The sequence below is a fragment of the Hippichthys cyanospilos genome, chromosome 8 (assembly GCF_059441005.1).
Source record: "Hippichthys cyanospilos isolate Australia breed blue-spotted pipefish chromosome 8, RoL_Hcya_1.0, whole genome shotgun sequence".
In the NCBI taxonomy this organism is placed as follows: Eukaryota; Metazoa; Chordata; class Actinopteri; order Syngnathiformes; family Syngnathidae; genus Hippichthys; species Hippichthys cyanospilos.
In genome coordinates this window covers 10,487,449-10,493,448 of record NC_142376.1, presented here as the reverse complement: position 1 = coordinate 10,493,448, position 6,000 = coordinate 10,487,449, and positions in this window count along the sequence as shown.

Genomic DNA, 6,000 nt, shown 5'->3' with positions numbered 1-6,000 from the left:
GACCTATACAGTGGTGGTCCAAACAACCGTTAGACTGCTCAAGGATGGCATTCCGGGTCTGTCTGTAAAATCAAACTCCAGAAAAACATGTAATTTACGTAAATGGTCAATTGGATTAAAACCAGCAGTTTAACTTTGGATAATGTATTTGATCCACTATGCTAATCACAACACCGTGTAAGTGTGTGCATGCAGGTGGAGGAGGGTGCACTCAAAGCGCCGGAGGTCGTGGACTCGGCTTTATCTCTGCTTTTGTGGGATTAGTGGGGATCCAATGCTGTCCAAACCTTATCCTGACCTACCAGTCAGGCCAAACCAACACGCACACTCCAGATCACGCTGTGGGACAATGGACATGGCTGTCTGTTAATTTAACAGGTCTGGGTGTCTGGTAAAGAGGGATTGGGGTTGCTTGCTCTGATGTCCAAATGGAAGGGAGGGTGAGGGAAGGAAGAAAGCATCGCCAAAGTGGGATGAGTGGTGTATTGAAGTAGGCCAGGGTGATGAGGAGGGTCACATAAGGCCGTGATGGGATGGTGCATGTTTGGGACAGTGGAATTTAGGCATGCGGCAAGTGACATCCCTCTAATGCCAAACCTAATCTCCAGCAAAGGCACTGAGTGCAGACACACACACCGAAGTCTGCCTTTTACATATACATTTGTAGTAATAGAATACTCAGTGTTTAGTCCTCACAGTTCCTACTTAATTATTTAATTGGGACTTTTTTTTTATCCTGGTCTGGAAAGCAAATATGTGTTCAAAACAGCTAAACACCATTGTAAAAAGAGCAACTTTCCCCCATGATTTTGACATTTTAAAACTGTGCTTTCCATAATAAGCAGTAGACAGTAGGAAAAAAAGAATAACAGTAGAAAAAAATGTTTGCTGTTATGCACCCAGCCTAACTGGTTGGGATCCATTTTTTTCTTTTCATATAAAAGGTCACAACAAGCAACAATTCACGTCAACACTGAGGTATTAAAAGCTGTTGCCAACTGGCACTTTGGATGTTTAATTGCGGTTTGCAGTGTTCAAGTGTAGATTCCAGCAAGAATAAATGCTGCATGAGGTTGCAATCCTTTACATAGACCCATGCTTATAATTCACATTAAGTGTCGTAAATAGCTTCAAGTGTGGAGTACTGTGTCACCAAATAAATACCACATTGCACCTTATGACTGCAATTAGTGAATAGTATTCCTCAAGTTCAGAGATTTGAAGTGAGTACTTTGCAAGATTTATTATATGTTTAGGGTTTTAGCTTGTCCAATATGTGCTTACTGCAACTTTGCTTATTTGCTCGTGGACATTCTTATTTGAACACGCTCACAAAATTGCATACAGTAGGAAATGACAGTCTGCTGTGTTGTGAAGCTCCAAAGAAATATTTCCTGTAGCTCAAGAACTTTAGCTCTTCTGGACAAAAATATTGAATGGCAACAATAACAACCCTCTCCACTGGAAGGAGTGATGTCAACTTCTCCCCTTCTTTCTACCCACAAGCTGAACTTGCATCCCCTGGGTTGCTCACATAAGACACTGGCTACGCTTTGCTTCCTAAGCCTTCCTCCAACCAGCAGCTCAATGGTCACATTCATACCCCATAGAGGCAAAGCACTATTAATAAAACCGCAAGGACTTGCTGAGTGACACCTTGCCAATTTACACTTCATTCAGATCCAACAGGTGTTATCATAATCATTCTACTGGAAGGTGTCATAAAAACATATTAGTGTAAAAATATAGAAAGGAAAAACAGCTTTAAAAGGTACTTTATTTTAAAATCAAGGAGGGTTGCTGTCTTGTAGTTTTGATCCAGGGTCAGATGAGAGTCTCGCAAGTTTAACAGCATCGACAATAAGCCCCATGTCTGACTAGATGTCCCTATTGGTTTCCTTGTACATGAAGGACAGTAGAATGGTGGTAAACAAAGGGACAGTATAAGTGGGACAGTTATGTCGCCAATTGATATTGAAGTTGTTCCAGTTCTTTGGATATGTATGAATGAAATCCGTTCACATACACCACACTTGTTTCCAGAAGTCAGAGTCACTCTGCCTTTGCCTCGATCAAATCCACCATAATGGCATTAAAATACCTGTGCCAAAACTTGAACGAAGTTGAAAGGTTAAGATGATTTTCTGACACCAAAATGTCTGTTATGTCGAGCACATTTTAGATATAAAGCCACTGTAATTCTAGCATTCCCACGTGCGCCATCCATAATAATAGAGTCATAAGTCACCAATAACAACATTGCAGGAAATATTTCTATATAAGGTTGGGTATGTGTAGCACTTTGCAAGTAGCTGGGCCTTTTAGCTGAACAACAGAAGAAAACAACTGTGACTTTTTCAACCATTTTCCCCATAATTCAACTATAAAACTGCAATACTTTCACTTTAATTTACATGTAGAATAAAAGAGACAACATGATCAGAAAAGTTGTGGTTAGTATTCACATGCAGATTATATGTCATTCATCATTGTATTAGCCTCACTCAAATACATGAAATTCTTGATTTTTTTTTTCTTTCCTGCAGATCAAATTCTTGGATACCGCAGACCCTGAAGCACCTGTAAGTTCACTTGCCTCTCCATCTGTAACCGCATGCGACGATGGGGGAACTGCAGAATTTTCCCAGGCTCAGAGAGGGTGAATATAAAGGCCTGTCTGTTCGCTGTATGCCTACATCTACTGCGCCATCTCTTTGAACTGGGCAGCCATGTCAGCAGCTTCTTGCCCTCAGTCACCACACCGCCCTTCATGTATGCCCACGAGGAACGATAGGCTGGGCGACAACAGATCTACACAACTAATAAGTTATCATGTACATTTACTGGATGGCTTGCAAAAAAAAATATTTTTTGACTCACATGGATCTGGCAAAAAGGGTCCCTATAGTACCAAATATGTCCTCCTACTGGCCATCAAAAACAAACAAGAACCAGTACTGCGGAGTAAAATATGATGGGTGTATGAAAGATTTTAATAAAATTGTTTGGGAGATGTTTGGGAAACCCTGAACTCAGCCGCTTGGCATTATGTTTATTCTGTTTATTCTGTTATTATGTTTATTCATTATGTTGTTTCTGTTTATTTGACCTGGATGGATGGATGGATGGATGGATGGATGGATGGATGGATGGATGGATGGATGGATGGATGGATGGATGGATGGATGGATTTGAAGTAACAAAGCACCTTGTTAGTAACCTATGTGTGTTTGCACTTTTGTTTTATTTTAAAATGCAAGAATCAACCTTTGCGGTATTGCGTACAAGTACGTGAACGCTTATGCACAGACTATTTGTGCTCATCTGAAAAGACAGCCCTGAAAGAGACTGCAACACACATTTGGTATTAACATATGAAAAGTCTTCTGTCTTCCATTCTGTCTGCCTCTCTGATGAGCTGAAGTCAGTACAGCCAAGAATGCAGTTTGGCTTCAACTCAGAGGAAGAATTCTTGCCTGACATCAAGATCCCTCACTTTTCCTCTTCCAAAGAGCAATGCACATTCATAAATCAAACAATCTCTGAAGTATTCCCTCCATTATTTGTGACATCAATTTGGTCGAGCTGGCACATTGAAGAGGATGTGGTTGTTCAACCAGGTCCTGTGAGGCTTGATTTCAGGTTTGGTGGTGGAGTTGGTGGACAGAATTATGATTAATACACGTCATAAACCTTGAAAGAATGGGATTTTTTTTGTTTGTTTACCTTTCCTAAGTACTTCTTATGACTTCAACCTAAATGATGAGTTTACGATTGGGAATCCTAAATTAATGTGAGTTCAAATTGGCTGGCATTTTCTCAAAGAATGTGTTTTGAATGCCTGCAGACGAGGTTTTATGTCGATTCACATTTGAATTTCAAGTCTTGGTTCAAGTCATTAGCTGTACTGTGTAGAGGAACAATAAGACATATTTGGCAGCACACAAAGAATCGTACAACCTTAAGATTAGTTAAATTGACAGAGACCGAGCTAAATTTGTTGGAGCAAAGCAACACATTTTTCAATCACTCACTGAGTGGATGAAAAAAAAAAAAGTCTATAGATTTTTTTTCCTTCAATGATACACAAATAATTCAAGAGGTGCTATGATTGATTGTGAACAATGAGTCTACAGTTGGCTGCAACATTATGTTTTTGGTAACCATCAACCGCTAAAAAAATGTACTCTTCAGACACTAAAGAACTTAAGTTGAAGAGCACAAATTGATGAAGCGTAAACAATCAGAGCAGCGGATGTGAGCTGGCCTGTCTGCTGTAGTGTCTGTGAGCACTTCCGTTGTCAGTTTGGTGAAAAGCAAAGCATATGTGTCTAGAATTTCAGCCCGTTTCATTGGTTTCAGGATATGAAATCCACCCCTTTCGGCATTGGCTGGCTGCTTGTTCTTATCAGACCAGACTTTCCCCAACTTCCACCAATTATCTACAGTCCCACATCCTTTGGCTGACAGCCCCTCAACAGCACACGATGGCATAATGATGCAGCTATACATGTCGTTACTCGTCGGAAGGGTCACATTTCAGGTTCATACTGCAAAATTGGAGCGAGTAAGATAGCCACGTCATAATTTCTGTAGTTTGTCCAACATGAGTTCAATATTGCTTTTACTGCTGCTGCTTTCAAGTCCTTGCTTGAAAGAAACAGCTGTCATAATGCAGAGTCAACTAAAACTTGCAGGGTAAATAGAATAAAACTATAAATATCAATCATCTCTTCAAAACATTTGGATTCCAACTTACTTAAATATCCAGTACCATAGCTGTATATAGAGAGGCTTGTGAGACACATTTTCCGCTATTAAAAATGTGTAAAATCGTGCTGTATTTTGAATAGAAACACTGTAAAGAGCAAATACATGTCCATTACATATTAACTCTGTAAGTTTCTAATAGTGTGATATTTGACCAGAGAGACCATAAACGTGATGTGCTGCAAATCCACTGGAAGAAATAGAGGGTGCGTTTATAATACATTAATATGGCGCAAAACAGAAAACAGACAATAAACTTTGCAGCCATCTTTCTTACATGTACACACATGTCATTGTACTTATTTGAAAAGCAATTACCACTCAATTTATTTGCATTATTTCATTCAATTAAGAATGTTTATACTGTAGTAACATTTTTGACTAAGGCCAGTAAGACGCAATAACAAAGCTGATGACATAAACTTATGTGCTGCCAAATGACATGAATATTTTTGACAAACATTCTGAATGTATTTGCCACTATATAAGTAACTAGTGGACACTACTGAACCTCAAAGCGAGACGTTTTGAAAAATGTTTCTCTGAGAAGAAAGATGCCAGCAAAGATAGTCTGTATTGATCATTTTGTTTCATCGTTGTATTTTATAGGAGGCTCATTCTATTCAAGGATACCTGTGGTATTATGAGAAAATGCATGTAATCAAACCATAAAGGTTACTAATAAAAATACTAATACCAATGTTTATTTACCTCATTTTCAAACATATAAATCTAATATCAGCCAAATGCAAAACATCAAAAGTATAGTTTGCTGCTCTATTTGAGCGCATGCACCCCCAGCAAGTGGCATTATGGGTTAAAAAAAAAAAAAACGAAAAAAGAAAGATGCTGTTTTCAGCCTGCAAGTACGTTTGAACATATTTTTAAGTACATTCAAACAAATTTGAAGATACAACAAACAGAAAAGTCAAATTCAGTACGATGGGGTCCTTGTATGGATAACATGTGAATGTTCCTTTATTCAAACGTAATATGAGTCTAAATAATGGACCAGTCTAAATAAACTGAAAAATGATGTCATGGGTGCCAAAACAGCAGCCATCTGGGCCAGTAGGAAGGAAGTCGAGGTACCCCTTCCAATGTCAAAACTGTTGTATGTAGTCTATGCCATTTTTGCTGTCAACATCCTAATGTCAATCTCCAGCCAGCAAACAGGCACATTCATACATACATACATACATGCATACATTGTTGATGTTCAGCCAAGTG